Genomic DNA, 24,172 nt, shown 5'->3' on the forward strand with positions numbered 1-24,172 from the left:
AAATTTTGGTGTTTGAAATCCCACCAGTTTTAATAATAATAAATTTAAATTCGTTAATTTATAAAAAGAATACTCCATCTACTTCTACAGCTAGACTTGTGCTCCCATAACCAAAATAATATGTTCACAGAATTTTATTTCAATCGATTGGCAAAGAACCATGGAAGCTTGATGATAAATCCCTTTAACGCTGTAACCTAAGCATAAAATATTGACCGAAAGAAGTAGGAAAGATATCCTAACCTTGAATGCGCTCAGATCTGGGACTGAAGAACGGAGAAAATGACTGAATCGTCTTCTCCGATCGCCCAATCTGTATCATCATAGAAATCAACATAAGAATCACATGAAGGAGATAACAGCTTTAAATAAAATGCAAGTCTAAAATCAATGGAGAGAGGTAGGAGAAAAATCTTAAATGGAGATTAGCACTTCGGAAGTGCCTTACGTGTATTCATTCATTCAAACACTCGGCTTATAGCTTGAAATGAACGTCGTTATTTGCCGCATCCGTTCAGTAACTCTTAGTCGGACATTTTCGTAAGATAGTACATGGACTGCTCTGCATTGAAACAAGTAATTGTAAAGACAATACATGGACCTCTCTGCATTGAAACAAGTAATTCTAAAAACAATATGAAGGCCTGAACATTGTAGATTATACACAAGATAATAGAAGTTAACACAATGCACAGACAGCAGACAAAGCGTTTAACAGTATCCAAATACGTATCCGTGCGTTTTCTCAAAATCCTGAAAATGCCCAAAATACACTGCCAATTTAGTTGGATTGACTAGAGCGGGATCGGCTACAAAGAGACATACACCCTGAAGCCATCCAACTGCCATGTTACCGGACATGTCACCAAACACGCCTTTTAATGCGCCATTCCTAGCTTCCTTCCCTAATTTGGGATTAAATTTTGAAAGGGACAATGACATTTCTCTTGCAACGAAAAAGGAATCATTTGTATACAAATTTTAAAACGTCGTTGAAGACGAAAAAGAACCCTTCTCTCAGAGTTTGAAACACCACATTTAGCTCTTCCCGAACCCTGATTGAACATTCAAACTTGCCAAATTCAACTTGCAAAATAAAAATTAAAAAAAGGCAAGATAACTAAAAACAGCAAAAAGCAAGGAAATCTCCCCGGCTAGAAATAAGAGGTGATTCTGCGGCAATCCGACAACTGTCGGGATTTAAGGTGGTTACGGAATTCCTAAGTATCCGCCTTGAAAACAACGATAACAAAAAGAAGGTTTACAAAAATGAACGAAATGGAGCAAATACGTACAAGTTACAATCACCGTACTACTGGCGCTCGTCCCTGCGCGCGTTCTTCCGTGGTTGAGAGATGACAGATAGAGACGGCAGGCACGCATCGCTCCGCACACAAGCAATGTTAGGGCTATCTGTGCCCACTCTCTTCTGTCAGCTCCTTACCCAAGGAGACCATCCTTCCATGATCAACAAAGATACAACCAAAGGAATGCCGGAAACTGTCGAGTAAATACACAGTGCCAGTAGGGGAAAAGCTTGGCAAAAGCATCGGTGGAATCTCCTGTACAGGCAGAGGGCAAGATGGTACTACTATGGCGCTTGGAGAGCAGCGAAGGTGTACTGAATGGTTAACACGGTACGAATAAAGTGTGAATAAAGTATTGGTCAGTGTGGTGATTTATCAATACACAGACTGTGGACCTGCAACTTTTTCATAAACTTCGGGCAACTTGTTTCGATGATTACGCCTGTTTCGCTTTCCAATTCCATTTTTTTTTTTTCATTATCTAATTCTTTTGGCATGCATCACGTTCACATTCCGATGCTAAAACACCTGTCTTCTCTTTATGGGTTCCATATTCACTTCCGATTTCCATTTGTCCGAAGGATTCTCAACCGTGATTTCTTTTATTTTTTAAAACAACGAGAATAAGTTTATTATTTTTTATTTTTTTAACTATAGTGAATTCATAAATTTATAGTGAATTCATAAATTTTTGGACTAATCTAGGGGATGTCTACGATCAAGCTTCCTAGCTATCTTATATGACCAAAAGTATGTCTAGGATTAACTTTTGTGGCTACCTTATAACACCAAGAGTATATTCATTACTAGATCTTATGATTTAGCAAGTGCCTAGACTCACAGATAAGGAGAATCTAGGGTAATCAACTCTTTAAGCCGGGCTCATAGCAACTCATATACTCAATGGGATTTGAACTCGGAATTTGAACTCGGAGTATATCCAGTCCCAGATCTTATGATTTAGCAAGAGCCTAGACTCACGGATAAGCAGAATCTAGCGTAATCTACTACTTAAGCCGAGATCATAGTAAGTCATATACTCAATGGGATTTGAACTCAATCTCATTAGTTTCACCCAACTTACAGTTAAACCATATATCATTGTATATCTGCTTGCTAGTTATTACATTTGTTTTAATCTAATGCAACTACCTAAGCATGCTACGGTCAACTACCTTACATTTTTTTAGTCTAATGCAACTACCTAAGCATGCTATTTTAGTTAATCAAGTTTTAAACTTCGACAAACGAAGCAAACACTTATTATTATTATTGAACTAACACAACTACAGAAGTTTATGTGGTTAATATATATTGATCTGTGTCATGTTATACGTTTCAAATTTCCACTTGAGCCATTTGTATTTGGATTTGTGTATGTTATGTTATTCAATAACACAACTATATAAGTAAATGTAGTTGATGCATATTGATAGATATTAATTTCTATTTTTTAAAATTTATAATGTTGATTAGTGTATATCAACCACTTTTAGTTATATGGTTGTACTTCACAACATGAGTGAGGAGGATTAGTAAATATCCCAATCAAATTATCAATTGTTTTATCATAAATTATTTGTAATATTTTAGTATGGTTGACCATATTTGACTTTGGTTTTCCATAGTTGACCATAGTTGACTATTGTTGAGCATGTTTGACAATAGTTGAATTTGCTTAAAACAATGCTTGAATATCACTAAATTTAGTATAAGTCATGGTCTATGATGGTTGAATTCGATTGATCATATTTGACAATGGTTAATTTTGGATGATAATGTTTGGCTTTAATTCAAAAAGGTTCACAATAGTTGAATTTTTTTTACTTTTGTTCCTCATGTTTGACTATAGTTAGTTGTTGTGGACCATGTTCATTGTGCTCATTAGAGAAATTTTGAGGTCTAAAATAGGTTTCCTAAGGAATATTATAAAATAATAGTGGAAATAATAAAATAAGATTATATTACATCATCAAGTTTTAGAGGGAAAAAATAAAAAACTACCTTTTCAACTCATATTTTCAATTTATGTCCCTATGGTTTTACTCAAATTTCAAGCAAAATCACTTGTTGAATGTGGAATTTGATTCTTCATCCAATGAGTACCAATATTCAATAATTTTGATGGTCCCTGCCACAAGAAAAATAAAAAATACATGAAAAAATGTGATTACAATCACATTTTTTTATATGTATTTCTCATTTTTAATATTGTAGGGTCCATCGAAATTATGCAACATCAGTACTCTTCAGATGAGAAAGTAAATTATGCATCCAACGAGTGCTTTTTCTTGAAATTTGAGTAAAATCATAGGGAAATAAGTTGAAAATACGAGTTGAAAAGAGAGTTTTTTTGTTTTTTACTTTTTTTAGTCTTTTTACTTTTTTACTCCAAAAATGATGAATCATCCCCATGGTTGACATCATCATCTTGAATTTTATTAGTTCTTATCAAGTTCATTTTTGCTGTACATTTTTGTTTTGAGGCTCATATTTTACCCCAAAAATCCTCTAATGTGATTATGGATGCCATGGTTGACGACGTTTTATTATGATTGTCTTTGGTTCACCATCGTTCCTTATGGTTGACCACAGTGGACTGTTCTTGAAATTGGGTAACCATGGTTGATTATGGTTGACAATGTCAAATTATTACTAGCCATTATTAAATTTGTTGGTCACATTTGTCTATCGTTGACTATGGTTGACCACATTTGGTTGTGATTATGTTAGGTCCCTATAATATTAGTGTATTTCCCTTATTTGTATTGTTAGTGCAGGCCCTTATTTTTATTGTTGTGTCAATGTATCCACTATGTTGTTATTGTAGTGCCTCATAGAAGCCCACTATTGTTATTGTTGTGTCCTTTGTAACACCCTCCTCTCCCATTTACCCATGTTAGTAGGACCACTAGGGTAAACATCTAATGAGAGGATACTATGATGTGATTCAACTCCCTCTGTATAATTAAGGAAGTGGAACTGACAAAACCAAACCAATCTCACCTTCCACAAATGCTACAGAACCTTCAAGAGATAATTAACACTTCCAGGTGACCAACCCCTGAGACAACTTAACATTTCACTAAACAAGAACCCTAGTCACTCCCATGACAAGTCATGCATGTGACTGAGGACTTCTGGTCTCTCCCACAGTAAGGCATACTAGCGACTGTGGACTTTTTCAGCTAGTTCTGAGCTAGCATCCCCAGATTCTATGCCACTTTTTCAAAGTGAGGACTTGGGCCACTACCCAGAAGTTCATGAAACTTTTGGAAATGATAAATGACATTGGAACAAAGGTACTAATGAAAACAATGAATGGCTTGACTAGACCCTTGCTAGCCATAACAAACATTTTGTCAAACATGTCACTAATATGCGATCTATAGGTCTTAGCAACATATCTGATCATAGGGGTCTCATACTTATCTGAGATTCGTAAAGAAGCATTGATGCCTTATCACAATAGATTCCTTATCATCTATTAGTTCATATATTCATTGTACATTAATTTGAAAATAAAAACATGATGAGATCCATAAATCAATTTTGTCGTAAAGCATACTAATCACCAACATATAGCCAACAAAAATAAAAAGGATATAATAGACATGAAAACTGCATGTGAACCAATACAAAGGAGAATGAGCTATTATTAATGAATGCATAAGCCAACTAGGTTTGCGGTTCCAAGAATGACTCGACCATATATTGGCTGAACCAAATCTTTCTTTTAGCCAATCACCCTTGTGCCATATTCCAAGCATGAATGTGAGACTCACAATAAAACCAACTTGGGCTTCTTGAGGTAAAACCGCCTCAACCCTCATTGGTCTGAACTTAAATAGGAATAGAACAAATTATAGGTATAACAATAAATACAGAGATGTGGCCCCTACATGCCTCTGAACTATGTTACAATGAGGTTCGAAGGCTTATTTATTATTGAGAAATAATGGAAAACCTTAAACATCCAAAAACCTAACCCTAGGAGATGAAGTGACAAAACTATAGGCCTCGTTTGGGTAAATTGGCACGTCAACTTCCCTAGCTCGTAACTTTAACATGTGATCTTTGTTTGATGCAAACAATACCTCATTAGAAAGATCTATCTGAGGAATGAAAATTTCAAATGGGAAACATTGAGTGGTCACTCATGTTTTCCTTGATTTTCCAAAAATAAATGTCATTTAGGGCCTCAAAACAGCTTTGGAAGTTGAGGACTTGCAAAACTGCTAAAAATAGTGAATTGTGTTACAACTAAGGAAAATGAAAAACTGATAGAGACAGTGGTGGGGGTTTAAGTGGAATAGGTGGGTGGCCACCAACATCTACCTGGATCAGTCCTCCCCCCTTAGGAAGCAATAGTCCCCATTTCCTTGAGTGCCTCCATGAGATGGGGAAACTTCTGCGGAAATTGGTCCTTGGTGAGCCACTTACCTTGGTACAGGAGTTGGACATCTTTGACAACCTGATATAGTTGGATCTTCTGTTGGCGAGTGTTCTTGATCTGCATTTCCATAATTTGATCAATTTTGGCCTATTCCATGGATTTTGGGTTTAACTCTGTTGGGGTGAGTTGTTTTGCAATGTCTGATGTGTCTAGTAATGGTGGGAAGTATGGTCAAAGGCAGTCCACATTGAACACTAGGTGCAAGCCAAAGAATGGGGCCATGTTGATCTCAAAAGCATTGTCTCCCACAACCTTGGTAATGGTTTAAGGACCATATCTGAGTGGTTTGAGCTTCTAATGGGCTTCATTAAGGCATTCTTTGTGCAAATGCAACCAAACTTCATCGCTCACCTAAAACTTATGTGGCACTTGATGTTAATCATGTCGTTGTTTGTACTTGGCATTTGACTTCTACAAGATGTCGTGAACCTACTGGCTGATGTGTTGGATGCTTTCAAAAATCTAACCGCATTATCAACCTTGAACAATACATTTGTGGATTATGTCTATGTAGTTGCATGAGGCATGGCAACATCAATAAGACACAATGTTTGAAATCCTAGACCCACCTGAAAGGGACTGCGACCAGTCAAGTAATGGAGAGCTCTATTATAAATGTGATGCACATAGGGAAGACTCTCAACCTAGGTTCGTGGATGCGTGGAGTTGTAAATGTGGAGTATGTGCACTATCATCTTATTGACGACTTTTGTCTAGCCATCTGTCAGGGGATGGAAGGAAGTCGACTTGGTGAGTTCGGTGTCCAATAGTAGCCAGAGGCTTCACCAAAATGTGCTCAAGAACTTGCTATCCTAATGTGATATAATGGTCTATAAGATCCCAAAATGTACCCACACTTTTTCAAAGAAGCATTTGACAGTGTCATCTGCTGTGATACTCTTCTTGTAGGCCGCCAATATAGTCATCCTAGAAAAAGTTTCCACGGCCACAAATACACAGTCATTAGCATGCTTGGTAGAAGTGAGGTCAGACATATTGTCCATGGAGATGGATTACCACAACTGGCTTGGAGTAGGAAGAGGAGTGTACAGACCTTGCTTCTTGATGGTTAGCTTGGTGATGGCAAAAGTAGTGTAGGATCTGATATATTTACCAACATCTAGTCGGAGTTTTGGCCAATAAAAGTAATTTTGTAGTACAAATACAATTTTCTCCACACCAAAGTGTCCTGCGACCCGCCTGTAGTGTGTCTGCCAAATCATCTTGGCATGCTCGCTTGAAGGATCAAAAAGTTGGCCCAAGTAGCATAATAAGGTTTCCTAGAGGTGGAAATTAGGAACTTTCTTTCCATCTATTAGCATCTGGTATGTGGATGCGAACTCTTCATCATTTTTGTATAGTTGCGGCCATCCATAGGTCTCTTGGAAACAAGAGTTGAGAACAATATTCAGTGTTTTAATTGGGGAGAATTTGAGGGAGCCCGTAGCATGATTTGTACTTCCTTTTTTGTATTTAATGTTGAAGTGGAATTGTTGCAGATATGTAGACTAGTTCTGATAGCGATCGTTCTGCTCCCTTGTGTTTGTATAAATTGAAGAGGTCAACGATCGGTGTGGATGACGTTCTCCTACCCCATAATGTAATGATTCCATCACTAGAAAACATGCATGATGGAATACATATCTTTATCATAGTTGGGGTACTTTCAAATTGTATCTAAAAGTGTCTCTGTAGGAATTTACATGGTAGGTTCCTTAGATTGAACACCAAAGGACACCTCTCACAAACAAATCACATATAAGTACACTAGTATTCTTGATGTGTCAAAGAGGGAAACAGTCCACGACCTGAGCCAATGCGGCCACTTCAGGAAAAATTATTGATATAAAGAAAGAAAAATTACATAAGCTTCTCTCAAAAACAGTCTTAAACAAATGACCCTCCATGCTCTTTAAATAGAAATCATGGACCAATTGGGTGCTAAGACATGAATCAAGTATCAATAATACTGAGGAGAGAATGAACCATCAGATTTCTTCATGTCTAGAACATATCGTGAGAACTACATGCTAAGGAAACACACTTTACCTAACTATACACTAGATCAAGTTATACTTAATTATTTCCTATGTGTCAAAATATCCTAACACCCCCCCTTAAGAACAACTTGGGATAGGATTGAAGGATGTACAAAGATGACACAATTAGAGCCTATCCCCTCGTAATGACAAATTCTTGAATTCCAACCATAAATCAAAGTTCAGTAAACATTGCCTCTGTGAGATCCTTTGTAAAGATGTTTGTAACTTGATCATCGACTGAACAATTGCAGTTCAAGAACATGGCCATGAATGAGCTTTCTGATGAAGTTCATGTGTAGTTCAATGTGTTTGCTACGCTAATGTTGAATTGGATATTTTCATAGTTTAATTTCACTTTGATTATCACACCAAAGTGTAGTCGCATCCTACTGCTGAAAACCAAACTCTGACAGGATCTAACGAAGCCACAAGGCTTCCTTACTAGCTTCAATGATGCCACAATACTCTGCTTCAACTTAATAAAGAGAAATGGGACTTTGTTTCTTGCAATCCCATGTAATAGGTCCAGTGCGAAGAGTGAATACATAACCTGCAGTAGACTTTTGATCATCAGGGTCACCAACCCAATCAGAATCAGTGAAACCAACGAATAGAGGAGATGCTCATGTACTGTAATGAATCCCAAACTGAACTGTACCTCGAACATAAAAAAGTATTATTTTAGTTTCTTTCCAATGAAATTCACATGGTTTGTGCATAAACCAAGAAACAAGGCCAACAAAAAAGGAAAGGTTAGGACGAGTACGGGTTAGATAAAAATGTTTTCCAACAAGAAGACGGTATGAGGTAGCATCAACTTCAGGGGAAGTACAAGTGACTGAGATTTTGACTCCAGAATGAAAGGGAGAAGGGCCTAGCTTACATTCTTCCATGTTAAAGTGGCATAGAAGATCACAAACATACTTGGACTGAGAAAGGGAAATACCTTCTTTGGATTGCAAGACTTGAAGATGAAGAAAATAAAGCAAGCGTCCTAAGTCTATCATTTCAAACTTCCTGCTAAGGCTAGATTTCAAATGGTTTATAAGGTTGGGAACACTACTAGTAAGGATAATCTCATCAACATAAAGAACAAGAATGATTAGGGACTTACCCATTTTTTGGGCGTAGACAATATTGTCAAAATGACACCTAGAAAAGCCAGTATCTAAAAGAAAGTTATCAATTTTGGAATACCATGCCCGAGGGGCTTGCTTGAGACCATAAATGGATTTATTAAGCTGACATACAAGGCTAGAGTCCTTTTGTATAAATCCAGAAGGTTGTTCCATATAGATTTCTTCATGTAATCCCCATGCAAGAAGGCAGATTTAACATCCATTTGATAGACTTCCCATTTGAAAGAGGCAATAAGGGCAAGAATAAGGCAAATAGAGTCCATTTTGGCAACAGGGGAGAAGGTTTCGATATAGTCAATGCCTTAAACTTGTGAAAAAATCTTAACAACAAGATGAGCTTTATGTTTATAAACTTTTCCATCTGGTCCAAACTTGGTTTTGTAAATCCATTTGTATCTAACAAGTTTTCATCCCTTGGGAATAGGAACAAGGTCCCATGTATTATTTGCTAATAATGAACGATATTATTCATTCAAAGTTGCATCCAAAATTAGATGGATTGAAGCTTCTGCAAAGGTGTCAAGATCATAATTTGCTGAAACTTGAGCCAGTAAGGAAGAGGCTCTATTGAATTGAGAACGTGTATGATGCTAATCTGTAGGATCACCTGCAAGAGCACCTGCTGCATCCCAAGTATCGTGGAACCATTTTCGAAGCTCAGGAACTAAAGGACAATCCCGAGAAGGTGGGGGAGGATTTTCATCCTCGCTGTCATCATCTGAAGAAGGAAAATTTTTAGAAGTAGGCTAATATATTTCATCAAACTTTACATCTCTTCTAATGATTATATTTTTTGATTTAGGTTGAAGAATTTTATATCCTTTGACATCTTCAGTATATCCAACAAAAATACATTTTCGCTCTTAGGTTCTAAGGCTTTATATTTCTCATCTAGACTATGGGCTCATGTTTGACTTACAAAAACACAAAGGTGACTTACATCTAGTGTAATTGAGCTCCATATTTCTTCTAGAGTGATATTCTTTAAAACATTAGTAGGAGTGTCGTTTACTATGTAATTTTCACATTTAATTGCTTCTGCCCAAAAATTGAGGCTAAGTGCTTTAGATTGAAGCATACAATTAGCCATTTCCTTTAAGGTGTGATTCTTCCTTTTAGCTACACCATTTTTTTGTTGAGTATATGGTACAATATGTTGCAATTGAATTATGTGCTTAGTGAAAAAGTTGATGAATTTGTTGTTAACATATTCTCCGCCATTATCAGATCTTGACTTAAGAATTTGATGTCCATATTATTTCTCAACAAAGGCCTTAAAGGCCAAGAACATGTTAAAGACTTCACGCTTGAGTTTTAAGAAGTATACCCAAGTGTGTTTGGAGAAATCATCAATGAAAGTTAAGAAATACTTGTAGCCAGATTGAAGCAACTAGAATTGGATCACATAAATCACTATGCACAAGTTGTAAATGGGTTGAGGCATGCCAAAAGGCACGTTTGTCAAAACTATCTCGATGATGTTTTCCGAGTACACATCCAGAACAAACACCATCTCTGTAAGACACCATAGGAAGACCTCTCACCATATTTTATTTACATAGATTTTGAAGGGAGCGATAGTTTAAGTGACCAAATCACTTATGCCAAAGTTTTTTCACTTCATCATTATGAGCAACAAATACTGAGGGAAGAGTTGATGACCCAAAATTGTCAAAATTATACAACCTTGTAGAATCATCAACAATTCCAATAGCTAAAATCTATCTAGGATCTCTCAGGTCCTTAATTATAACCTCATGAGTTGAAAATTCAATGGCTTTACCTTCACCTAAATGAGTTATCTGATATATAGATAGAAGGTTGCAGGAAAAGGTAAGAACACATATTACATCATTAAATTGACCATTGTCTAGATGAATAGTTGCAGACCCTACAACACTAAGATATCTATTATCACCAATATATATATTTTTGGTGTGACATTCATTTAAAGAAGAAAACATGGCCTTTTTTTGGCCATGTCATAAGAAGCTCTAGAAACAATGAACCACTCATGAGAATTAGAAGAAGCAGATACATTTAGTGCATAACCAGACCGAGATGCTTGAAAACTACATGAAGAAAGTGTTATTCCTGAAGATGAAGTTGAAGTTGAAGAGTGCTCCAAGTTGATGTTATGCTTCTTCATTGCTTCTTCCAAGGCTTCCATCTTCTTAAAGCATTTGGATTCTAAGTGGCCATCATGATTAAAAAAGTTACAATGTCTATCATTCTTCTTCCTTTTTTTTTTATTTTCCTTATCATTTTGTTGACTTGATTTTTCAATTTGAGACTGAAAATGCTTAAGACCTTTGTTTGGTTTAGGACCATTATTTTTAGGATGTTTCTTCTTAGGATTCTTTGAACTCGTTTGTTGCTGGGTTCCTAAGGATTTCTTAGAAGAGTTTTCAGTATCAAGGAGACCAAGATGTAAGATATTTTCTTGTTCTCTTATTAAAGAATCACAAATACATCAAAAGAGGGGGACTTGTAGTCTTGTCCTTGAGAAATAAAAGCCTCTCTGGTAGAATGGAAGGTGGAAATAAGCAAAGAGTCAGTTGGTCCTAACTTAGTAAGAATGTAATAGATAAGGCTACCATATTCCTTCTTAACCTTAACACCTTCCAAGAGAAGTGTAAGGGTCTTGAACTTGGAAAAAATATTCAGTGGAAGAAAAATTGTCAGGGTCCAAAGTAAGAGACTCATTTTTGAGTTGATTGGCTGTAATTTCATTTTTAATTCCAAAAATAGTACTGATATTTTTCATTGCTTCATGAGGGGTTTCAACTTCTGCGAGATGGAATTTAAGGTATGGAGAAATAAACATCCCTATCAACCCACTTGATTGATCTTGCTTATTTTCCCATTTGGCTAGCTTAACTTCATATTGAGGTTTACACTCTTGGCCTGAGGGTATGCTATAAGGACTTTTATTTCTAAGTAAATCCACCATGTATGACAGCCATTGAAAGTTGTTTGTGCTGTCAAGAATAACTAGGAATGTACTTTCCATTTTAAAACAAACATAAGTTGTATATTATGAAACTAAATGTACGAATGAAAAGGTCTTAAAAAATTAGGCCAATTGAAAAAAACGGCTCTGAAAACAGCTTTCGGATGAATAATTTATGACTTTTTGAAGAAAAGTTGTTAAAGATGCCAAAGAAGTAGGTGAATGTTGGGAAGTTGATGATAATGTTATATTTTAAAACAAAAAAAAATAATCCCCCCCCTTTCCAAATTTAATCTAATTATCTCAACTTTATAAAATGATTATTTTATGTGACCCACTTTTATAAATAAGTGAGAGTCATTTTTACAATGGTACTTTATGATCTATCTACTAAATTGTAGCTTAAATAAAAGATAAAGTGACATTAGAATTATAAGTGACTCATGTTTTACAATGGGTGAGAACACTTTTAGATAAAGTAACTTTAATACATAAGTTACATGTGCTTTTTGAAAAAACAACTCACCAAGAAGAAAGACTTGAACCGAAGGCCTCTATTCTCATAAACTAGCTTTAGACCAAATGAGCTAGTTGAAATATTTAGTAATTGTTGGAAAGAAGGAAGGGTTTTTTTTTTTTTTTCAATGAAGCTTTGGGGTTCTTTCTTTCTTGAAAAACCACTTTTTTTACTACAGAACAAAAAAGAGAATCACACAAACCAACCAAACAAGAAAAAGTATCCAAGCTTATGGCTTAAAGTTATATTTGGAGTTAGTCCCCCGGAAACTAGATATTTTCCTTAATGTTTCTGACTTTCTGCAATCACGCTAAGGCATGGTGGAAAAGACCATACGTGTGAGAAAAATCCTTTCTTTTTATTTATGGTTTGCCCAGATCACACAAATTCGTGAGGCAAAGAGCATACACAAAAATGAAAGGTATAGATCCGGTAATGGAAAAGTATAGAAGACTATAAATTGAGATAAACAAAGAGATAAATAGCTATAACTGCAAATAAAGACTATATACCTCTAGATATTAAAAATGAGGAGCTAGGGCTACCAATAACCTTTTCACATGAACGAAAGGGGTTCCTCGATAGAACAGATGATCCTAACACAATAGAGTAGTCCTCTTAGCCAAAAAGTGGTCATAAACAATAGATCTAGGAAATGACAGTGGGATGCAGTTGTACTAACTTCGGATTTGGATCACCAATGGATGTGGCCCTCAATGTCCCTGATACCATGTAGGAATTTATAAGGTAAGTTACTTAGATTGAACAAAAAAGGAAAGCACTCAAAAACAGATCACAGATCAATACATCATTATTCTTGATGTTGTTAAAACCCTCAAAGAGGGAAACAGTCAACAGTCTGAGCCAACACAACCACTTCAAACAATATTATTAATAAAAATAATTTTTTTTATATAAGCTTCTATCATAAAAGAGCTCATACAAATGACCTTCCGTTCTCTTTAAATATAGATCATGGAACAATTGGGTGTTAAGCCATAGATCAAGTATCAATAATACTGAGGAGAGAATGAACTGTTGGATCAGTTCATGTCTAGAACATATGGTGACCGTCAGATTGTAAGTTACAAAAATTACATACTAACGAAACACACTTTACCTAACTATATACTAGACCAAGTTATACTTAATTATTTCCTATGCGTCATAATATCATAATAGACTCACTATGATAGGCCACTAGATGCCTGTGTTGGGTCAAGATTGCACCAATAGCATAGTCGGAGGCATCTGTCTCAATTTCAAATGGTTGTTGTAGGTTTGATAGTGTGAGTACTGGTGCAGAGCAGAGGCAGTGCTTCAACTCAATGAATGTGTTATGTTAGGAGTTAGACGAGGAAAATTTTGTTTTTTCCCCACCCTTAGTAATCTGACTCAAAGGCCAAGTGATACGAGAAAATCGCAACACGAGCCTCTCATAAAAATTTGCAAGGCTCAAAAATTTGGGAAGCTCTATTAGAGTGGTAGGGGCTTACCAATCCCAAATGACTTGGATCTTAGTCGGATCCACATGCATGCCATGCTCATATATGATGTAACCTAAATATTGGACCTGACTCATTCCAAAGGTGCATTTCTCCAAATTGGCACAGTTTGTGTTGTCAAAGGGTTTGAAGGACCTATTGAATGTGTTGCAAGTGTTCTTCGCAACTCTTATTGAATATGAGGATGTCTTCTAGTTAAAAAACCATGAATGAGTTGGTGAAAGGGCCACAAGATGTCATCCATTAGCCGCATAAAAGTAGTAGGGGAATTTTTCAACCCGAAAGGGATAAACCACCATTCAAAAAGACCTTCCTTGGATTGGAAGGGGACCTTCCATACATATATGGGCTCTATTGGAACCTGGTGATAACCATACTTTAGATTGATCTTGTTGAAATAATTGGCCCCCTTCAGTTGGTCTAGAAGGTCATCAATGAGTGGGATTGGATACCTGTTCCTGACAGTGATTTTGTTTAGTGCCTGATAATCAATGCAGAGCCTCCAGGTCCCATCATCCTTCTGTAAAAGTAAAATCAGGCTCCCATAAGGTTAGGAACTTGGTCGGATGTGCCCTTTTCTTAGCAACTCCTGGATTTGCTGCTTGATCTTTTCATTTTCGAGAATAGAGCAGTGATATATCGGCTTGTTAGGTATATGTACTCTGGGAGTCAAATCGATCGAATGCTTGACCTGATAGTGCAAGGGTATCCTTGTGGGTGTGGAGAATATGTCCCTAAATTCTTCCATGACCATATCCACCTCCTTCTGCTACATGGAGGAACCCTTCCTAGGGGCCATGGATGTCACTACGATCTTACCCTTACTTTGAGACAAAATCAGATGATCCTACTACATTGCTTAGCAGAGATCAAAGAGATGACAATAGACAGGGCTATCTTCGATATCCTGTATATCTTATTACCCAATTAAATAATAATAGAGTGATGTCTAGACTCATATAAAACATGTTGCTTCCACAAGTATGGTTGTCATAATAATACATCACAAACATCGAGAGGAGAAAAATCACACAGTACCTCATTCGTGAAGGGCTTAATGATGTCGAGAAGGTGGAACTGCTCACTGACACGGAGATATCATCCTTGGTGAAGCCACCTGATTGTGTACAAATGCATATGTGTTGTAGTCGGTAGACCGATCCACTTCATGACCTCTCCTGAAATGAGGTTCTTTTGGCTCCTGTTGTCAACAATGAACTACAATGGAGAACCCTTCACCAACATTTGTGAGTGGATGAGGCATTCCACCTCCTATGGATATTCAGGCTCAATTGTCTGGATCATTGAGGTGGCCATGGTGGCAGTGGGATCTGCGTCAATGATATTCTTCCCTTTGGAATTCGCCTTGTCGGGTTTAGACAAAGAGTCAGAACATGCATCTAATTTGGAAGAATTCAACTCGGCCACTAGTGACTGCTTGGACCGACACTCACTTGTGTTATGAGTGGATCTCTTATGGAACTCACACCACTTTTATGTGTCCTTTTTTTTCATGGTGTTTTTATTTGCTTGCAGGTTTGGCGGTTAATCTTGGGTCACACAACCTTGGCATTGTCCTTTGCTCTGCAGTTTGGGGGAGCCTTTCCCTTACTTTGGACTCGTAGATCGAAGGTCTCACTTTTTATATTTAAACTTCCACTCAATCTTGATATTGTATCGATACGTCATGCCGAGAAAGGAGATGTCCAAGAACTCCATCTCATCCTAGATGTACCTGTGTAGACAACGATGGTACTTGAGTACCAAACACCTCTAAGAATCCTTGATACCCAACTTTGTGCGAAGGGTATGAAAAACATTAGTAAAATCTAACACGTCTTGGTCCCTTCCCTACCGCAGTGTGATCCACTTTATGTATTTATCATCATAGCTCTAGATAGGGTAGTACTACTCCTTGATGGAATCATAGAATGAATTCCATTGTGGGTATAGTTGAAAATGGTGAGGTTGTACTTTCGTCCTTCTTCTCACAGTAGGTTTCCTAAGAGTCCTTGATGTGGGGGGCGAATTTAAAAACATAAAAAGTAATATTTTCCCAGCTGGAAAAATCATGAACAAAAAAATATCCTTCTAGCAAATTTAACCATTTATCTATAGCATCTACATATATCTAACTTTCAAATACGGGGATGTAAAATTTAACTTGTACCTTGAATGGTGTGGCACTTCCAGAGTGGTTGCTGGAAGGAGATGCATCACCTTTGGATAGTTGTTGAAGGATCTGGGAAACGTTGTCCATAATCGCGTTCTTTTGTCACTTGAGGGCTTCTTCGAGCAATATTTTCAATGGATCTCCTACCACCTCATCCTTCTTCTCTTCTGTCATGGGAAGCTATTGGGTTTTGTGAGGTTGGTATTGCAAAGGTTCGACCAATTCGAGCCCTAACTTCGTATATCTTGACATCATTAGGGATAGGTAAAGGAAAACTAAGAAAGAGTAGACCGTTCTAATACCACTAATGTGAACTTAAACAGGAATGCAACAAATTATAGATCTAACCATAAATACAAAGATTCATTAGATATAACACTTCATTTCATTAATATCAAATGTTGAAAGAAGCTTACAAACAAAATGGAAAAAAATAGCTCGGGCAATAGTAGCTTATATCTTAGAAGAGATGTTGCAGATACATGTCTTTGAACTATGTTACAATGAGGCTTCAAGGCCTATTTATTATTGAGAAATAATGGAAAACCCTAAACATCCAAAAACCTAACCCTAGGAGATGAAGCACCAAAACTATGGGCCCCGTTTGAGTAAATTGGCACGTCAATTTCACGAGGTCATAACTTTGGCATATGATTTTCGTTTGACATGCACAATACTTTGTTAGAAATATATATCGTAGCACTAGAAATTTCGAAGAATAGTAACTACTTTGATTTTTCCAAAAAAACATTGTTTAGGGCCTCAAAATGACTCCAGAAGTTCAAGATCCTAAAAACTGCCAAAAATAGTAAATTGTGCGAGAATTAAAGAAAATGAAAAACTAAAAGAGATAGTGGTGGGGGAACAAGTGGAATAGGTGGGTGGACCCTAACATCCACCTAGATCACTCATCAATACAAGTAGGCTTTACCTCAGTCCCCACCGGATCGCTATACCCTAAAAATGCATGCATGCCGTCGTATTTCTCCACCTACACCCTAAGGAATTTATCCATCTCAACATCCCAGCTTTACAATGTATCTTTCCATTACTATTTAATGGATTCCTATGCCTGTGATGTCACCACCCTCTAGGATTTACCATGTATCCTGCCATTACTGGGCAAGGGATTCCTAGGCCCAATAAAGGGTATTCACTGCTGAGCTTTATCGTGTATCCCGCCACTACTGGTCGAGGGATTCCTAGGCTCAATCAAAGTGATCACATATACGCTTTACCTTGTATCCCATCCTAGGATTCCTAGGCCTTGAGAATAATATTGAGACCACCCCACTCATACTCAAATCCATCCAAAAATCTAGTACAACCCAATACAAGAGAACCCACCACATGATGGCTATCTAGAAATTGCAAGTCAAGGTTGAAGAAAACTGTCACACCTGGAAAAACCCATACCAATGACAACAAGAGAACCAATAACACACATGCATGTACAATTCATGCCAAATCTAGCCAGGAAATCACACATGCAAATCGATACCTGCAAGTAAACATGTTGTTGTTGCTTGATCCTCCTCTTCCTTGCTTGATCTTTCTTTTCTTTTCCTTTCTTTGTCGTTCCTTTTCTTTCCTTGATTTAATGCTAGAGTGCTCCAAGAATGCTCTAAGTTTCCAAGAGTGTGAGAGGGAGATAATAGAGAGAGAGCTCCAAAACTGAACTAATAAAAAGGTACCAATTGATCCTTAGAAGCCTTTTTATTAAGGAGGCCTTTATTTTCTTCATTTTCTATTAATTTTCATCATTTTCCTCCTCACATGAAATATGTCACCTTTCACCTTCCTTTTCTCCTAATTTCCATTATTTTCATAAACAAAATGCTAATTAATGCCTCATGCCTTTCTAAAGAATTTTCCATTGCATTTTTTGATTTCCCTTAGCCATAATAAATGAAATGAACACCCACACTAAGATGTTTTCCCAACATTCATCCTAAAATATGTGTCCCATGACCTTGGTTACTATTTTTCTTTTGTTAACTTTATTACATGGAATTTTGACCAAGGTTGTTACAGAACCCTTCCCCTTAGGGGAACACCATCCTCGATGTTCAATGACACCTACAACTAGCAAGACACTTGAAAAGAAAAAAATATTTTCCATGGAGCTTTATAACTTAGCTGGATGCAATATTTACAATGATCAACTTGCTAAGAAGAAAGCCAACATGACCGCATAATAAAATGACAACCATAATGACATGACACCCATATCACTTATTGGATCTTTATAACACAACTCATGGTAGTATTTACATCCATATACATATGTATATATACCAAAACACCACACCAAAACATATACCAAGAACATTCACGCAACCAACGAATAGAGAAGGATACATAGCTCGCATTTGATACTCCATTTCCCATGTAGCTTCATCTGGTCCAAAATGATTCCACTGCACTTTAACATGTTCGACTACTCAGTTCCAGAGCATGAACATATTTCTCTACATTTTACATTGAGGTTCCATCCAGATTTCTTCATCTGGCTCCACTTGCAATATGGACCATTCAATCGCATGATCAACTTCTTTAACATACTTGTTAAATAATGAAACATGGAAAACGACGTGGACATTCACTATCAGAGGAAGTGCAATTTGATAGGCTATTGGTCCAAGCCTTTCATGAATCTTGAAAGTTCCACAAAACTGAGGTGCTAGCTTGGCACATGATCCAATCCCCAAGGAGCTCTTCTTCGGCTTGATGCACAAGTACACTTGTTCCCCAACCTAAAACACCTTAAGCAATATGCTCAGATCTACATAATTTTTCTTGCTTTCATGTGCTTCCTTTAGATTCTTCTTGATAACTTGCATTTCCTATTCCATCACTACCCATGTCCAATCCTATCAATACCCTATTCACTGGATCAGTTCAACTGATGGAAGTATTACAATTCCTCTCATATATGCCTCAAACAGACTCATCCTTAGTGACTCTTGATACCCATTGTTATAAGAAAAAATCAATCAATGGAAGGTACTCCTCCCATATTCTTTGTTGATGCACCACATACATCCTCGACATGTCCTCCAATATCTTGTTGACCCTCCTTGTTTGTCCATATGTATGCGGATGGTAAGTGAACTTGGCATCCATGTTTGAAAAAATATTCCTTAGAACACCTTGTAGCCTCACTACATCTCTAATGAATACCCATGGCACATCACTAGTTGAATAAATATATTTGATTGGAATGAAGTGCGCTACCATTGTCAACATGTTCACCACAACCATGACGAAATCATGTTGTCTAGATGTCCTCAACAAACCTTTGATGAAGTCCATGGAAATGACATCCGACTTGCACTCTGGAATCAGAATCAGTTGTATTAGTCCACCTAGATACTTTCATTTGGATTTCACCTGCTGACAATCCAGACATCTAGCCACAAACTCTGCCACTTTCTTCTTCACATCTAACAAATGATAAAAAAATTTCACTACTGTCAATGTGTTCTGATATCTTGGGTGACATGAATATGGCTTTTCATGAAACTCTCACAAAATAGTCTTCTTGAGCTCATTGTTGTCTCACACATATATCCTATCCCTAAGTCTGACCAAACCATCTATTGTAAGGTGACCTATGCCCTGATCACCTGTGCCCTATTGCAACCTATGCATAAGCTCCATGTACCTGCCATATTGTTGCCTTGTCTGTAAGATATGATCCTGTAATTTTGTCCTATAAGAACTCATAGCTTCTATGTGATTCACCTGTATTCTCCTTACCTTTGATGTACTTGATCTCAAAGTCAAACTCACTAATCATGACCAACCATCTAGCTTGCCTATCATTCAAATTCATTCAAAAAAGCATCTCAATCCAGAATAATCACTCATCAATACAAATGTCCTGCCAAGAAGATAATGTCTCTACATCTTCAAGGAATGGATGATCACTTCCAACTTAAGATTCTATGTTAGATAATTCTTCTCATGCTCATTTAGTTTCCATGACTCATAACACACTCCCTATCCTTCCTACATATGGACTCCACCAAGTCCTCTCTTGCAAGAATTTGTACACACCATAAACTCTTTGTCTAGATATGCAATATTTAACACTAGAGCATTCGTCAACAACTATTTCAATTGCTCAAAACTTGCTGCACATTCTTCTGTCCATTCAAATTTCTTAGCTTCCCTCTGTAGTGACATAATAGGATATGCAATGTGAAATAATCTCTTGATGAACCTCCTATAATAACCTACTACCCCTAGAAATGATCTTACCTTATCCGAATTTCTAGGAGCTTCCCACTCCATGATAGCCCTTATCTTCTCTGGATCTACTACTATACCTTCCTTTTAAACATGTCCCAAGTAATGTGTTGGAAACACTGAGAGGGGGAATGAGTCAACATTTTTTAGCAATTGGCAATTTATTAATGTTTTTTAGAGCATTAGTTAACCTTTAGTTATTATTATTATTGTTTGGTAAGAGTAGTAAACAACAATGCAAAATAGAGACAGTAGGCACAAGATTTTTAGGTGGAAAACCCCCTCTGGGTCAAAAAGCACCAAAGGTTTTTCTAATAAGTTCTTTAATCTTCAGCCCCAACTAAAAATAAAGCTACCAATTCCTAGAACTATAGCAAAACATTCTTCTCCAACTCCCACTGGAAGGATTCCCCATCACCCTGGTTTTATTGGCGATGAGCTTAAAGGATGCCCCACCACCCAAGAGAGACACAACTCACTGTTATGCAACTAGCTCACAAAAATATAGAAAATAAGATCAACGACTTAAAAATAATCTTCTTCAAGGGGGAAACCTCCTTTACATTACACAAATGAATAATTCTTAGATGATTCAAATGACAAAGCCTCCTTTCTATATATAGGAGTCTAAGAGGTCACAATATAATCAAAGCTAACATAGCAATAATAATGTAAGAGCAAAACAATAACAATAGTGGGCTTCTATGGGCACAATCATAACAATATGGGGACAACATGGGCACCAAAATAACAATAAGGGCTATAATGAAACTAATAATGGCGGAATACACTAGTATTATAGGCACCTAACATGCCTCTCCTTCAAAAAAGTGTTTTCCTCAATGCTTGAGTAGTTTTGGATTCTTCTGTATAAAATTCTCATCCTCCCATGTGGAACCTTTAGCGGGTAAGTTCTTCAACTTGATGAGATACTCTGCAATTTATTGATTTTGTAGCTTTCAAGTTCTTGTTTCTATGACTGCTTCAGGTTCAACTATGACTTTTCCATCCTCATCAATTTGTGGAAATATTGTTTGAAATGGGAGCTTGTCACCTATAACCTTCTTTAAGTAGGAAACATGGAAAACTCGGTGCACTCGGGAAGATGTAGGAAGCTCCAATTTGTATGCCATAGTAACAATCTTTCGCAACAACTTGCATAGACCATAATACTTTGGTGATAATTTATTGTCCTTCCTAGCTTACTTGAAGGACATTCTTTTGTATGGCTGTAATCGTAGAAATACCCAATCACCTACATAAGAACTTCTTTCGATGGGATGTTGATTTTCCTATTGTTTCATTCTATTTTGTGCCAAAGTGAGGTTATCCTTTAAGAGTTGAAGAACTTGTTGTTGATGTTCGATGTGATCTTCCACTGCTTGAACCTTAGAATTTTGTCTTAAAGATGATGTGATGTGGGGTGGATGATATCCATAAAGTGCCATAAATGGAGTAATTTTTGTTGCACTATGGGAGGAAGCGTTATACTACCATTCAACTAGAGGCAACCACTTGACCCATTGTGCCTGTTTATCAGTTACAAAGCAACAATGATATCATTCCAAAAAAAAAATCACTACCTCAGTTTTCCCACCAGATTGAGGATGATAAGATGACCTATGAGCTAACTGAGTACCAAAACAAGAAATTAATTTTGTCCAAAAATTTCCAGTGAAAATGGGATCTCTGTAGTGTAAAATAATCTTTGGGTTTCCATGTAACTTTTGTATAGTTTCCATAAATGCAATAGCAATTGTATTGACTTTAAATGGATGAGATAATGCACTAAAGTGTGGATACTTTGTAAGTCTATCAACAACCACCATGATGGCACTCTTTCCTTCAGACTTGGGTAGACCTGTGATAAAATCCATTGAAACCTCCTCCCAGCATTGACTTTGAATGGATATAGGTTGTAACAGACCTGAGGTCTTAATTGTTTCAACTTTATTTTGTTGGCAAACCAAACATTCCCCCACAAACTTTTGAATATTAGATTTAAGGCCATCACAAAAAATTCCTTCTTAACTCTATGGTAAGTTTTTAAAAATACTGAGTGCCCTCCTAACAGAGAGGTGTGCAATTCGAGAAGAATATTTTTTTGAGTTGGGAATTCTTAAAGAGGTATAAGTGATCTTTGTACCATAACGAATCATTTTTCCAGCTAAATCTGTCAGATGTACTGGGATCTTGCTGCAACTTTTGAATGAGCGCTCACACTTCTTCATCATTCTTCCATTCATCCCTTGCTTTGTTTATCGAATATGGTTGGATAATATAAATGACACAAAACAATGCTTCCACATCCTCATCCTTTCTTGAGAGTGCATCTGCAACAACATTTTTATTCCCTTTTTTGAAGGTGATTTCAAAGTCATAACCCAACATCTTTGTGACCCATTTTTGTTGCTCTTCTGAATATAATATTTGTTCTAAAAATTATTTAAGACTATCATGATCTGTTTTTACCTTGAAGTGCCTTCCCATTAGGTAAGGCCACCATTTCTTAAGTGTATGTAGTATTGCCAACATTTCCTTCTCATAAATAGCTTTGTGTAAATACTTTCCTTTGATTGCACGAGTTTCAAAAGCAATGGGTCTTCCTTCTTGCATTAAAACAACACCAATTCCATTTCCTAAGGCATCACATTCCACAAAAAAGGTTTTCTTGAAGTTTGCGTAGCTAATACCGATGCTTGGCACATTTCCTCTTTAAGATGTTCAAAGGCCCTCGTTGCTTCTGGAGTCCAAGAAAATTCTTCTTTCTTTAATAATGTTGTTAGAAGTGCTACTATTCTCCCATAATTCTTAACAAACTTGCGTTAATACCCTATCAACCGAAGAAATCATCACAAATGCTTTATGGATGTGGGAACTTTCCATTACTTAATGAATTTAATTTTGCTAGGGTCTACCTTAACACCTTCATGAAATATAATATGACCCAGATATTCCACCTCCTATAGTCCAAAGAAACATTTGGAGGCTTTTGCATATAATTGTTTCTCCTCCAATAGATTGAACACCCTATCAGCATGTTGAACATGATCCTTCCAAGACTTGTTGTAGATTAGTATATCATTAAAAAAGCCTAACACAAATTTTCTAAGGAAGAGTTTGAAAATAGAATTCATCAAACCTTGAAATTTAGAAGGTGCATTTTCAATTCCAAATGGCATGACAAAGAATTCATAATGGCCCTCATGAGTTATAAATGTTGTTTTTAGAAAGTCTTCATTCTTCATTTTGATGTGATGATATCATGAATGAATATCCAACTTGGTGAAGTAAATTGCTCCGTGTAATTCATCGAATAATTCATCAATGATTGGAATGGGAAAATTATCTTTAATAGTGAGCTTATTGAGTTCCCTATAGTCCAAGCACATGCGCCATGATCCATCCTTCTTGTGGACCAATACTACTGGAGCAGAGAAAGAACTTTGATTAGGTCGAATTATACTAGGTTCTAGAACTTATGAAACCATACGTTTAATTTTACTCTTTTGGGCATAGGGATATCTGTAAGGCGTGATGTTTGGAGGAACACTTACTGGAATCAAATGAATAGTATGGTCATGATCACAAATAGGTGGGAGGCATTTGGGAGTCTCAAATACATTGGAATGAGTGTCTAAGACTTTTTGGAGATGTGGAGAAATAGATGATTTCGATGTGGGAACCTCTAGTGAACATAATTGTGCAATTATGCCTCGTTGTTATTTATTTAGAATCTTTTTCATGCCATTAGAGCTGATTATCTTCCCATTTTCCATGCGATACCCCTAATTCAACTTCATTTCCTTCCCAAAAAAATTTCAAG

At 36.7% G+C, this 24,172-nt stretch overlaps 1 long non-coding RNA gene across 1 annotated transcript; it reads right to left on the reverse strand.

Annotated features, from left to right (window-relative positions):
• Positions 1–240: 240 nt before the first annotated feature.
• Positions 241–1,621, reverse strand: LOC149157229 (uncharacterized). The gene is made up of 3 exons (XR_016261638.1): positions 1,296–1,621; positions 449–562; positions 241–313 (listed from the first exon to the last, which is right to left on the reverse strand). It is a non-coding gene; the product is annotated as an uncharacterized LOC149157229 (long non-coding RNA).
• Between the last annotated feature and the right edge of the window lie 22,551 nt (positions 1,622–24,172).

The sequence above is a fragment of the Pinus tabuliformis genome, chromosome 5_2 (genome assembly GCF_031772625.1).
Source record: "Pinus tabuliformis cultivar Carrire ecotype Pingquan chromosome 5_2, CPIR1, whole genome shotgun sequence".
Classification (NCBI taxonomy): Eukaryota; Viridiplantae; Streptophyta; class Pinopsida; order Pinales; family Pinaceae; genus Pinus; species Pinus tabuliformis.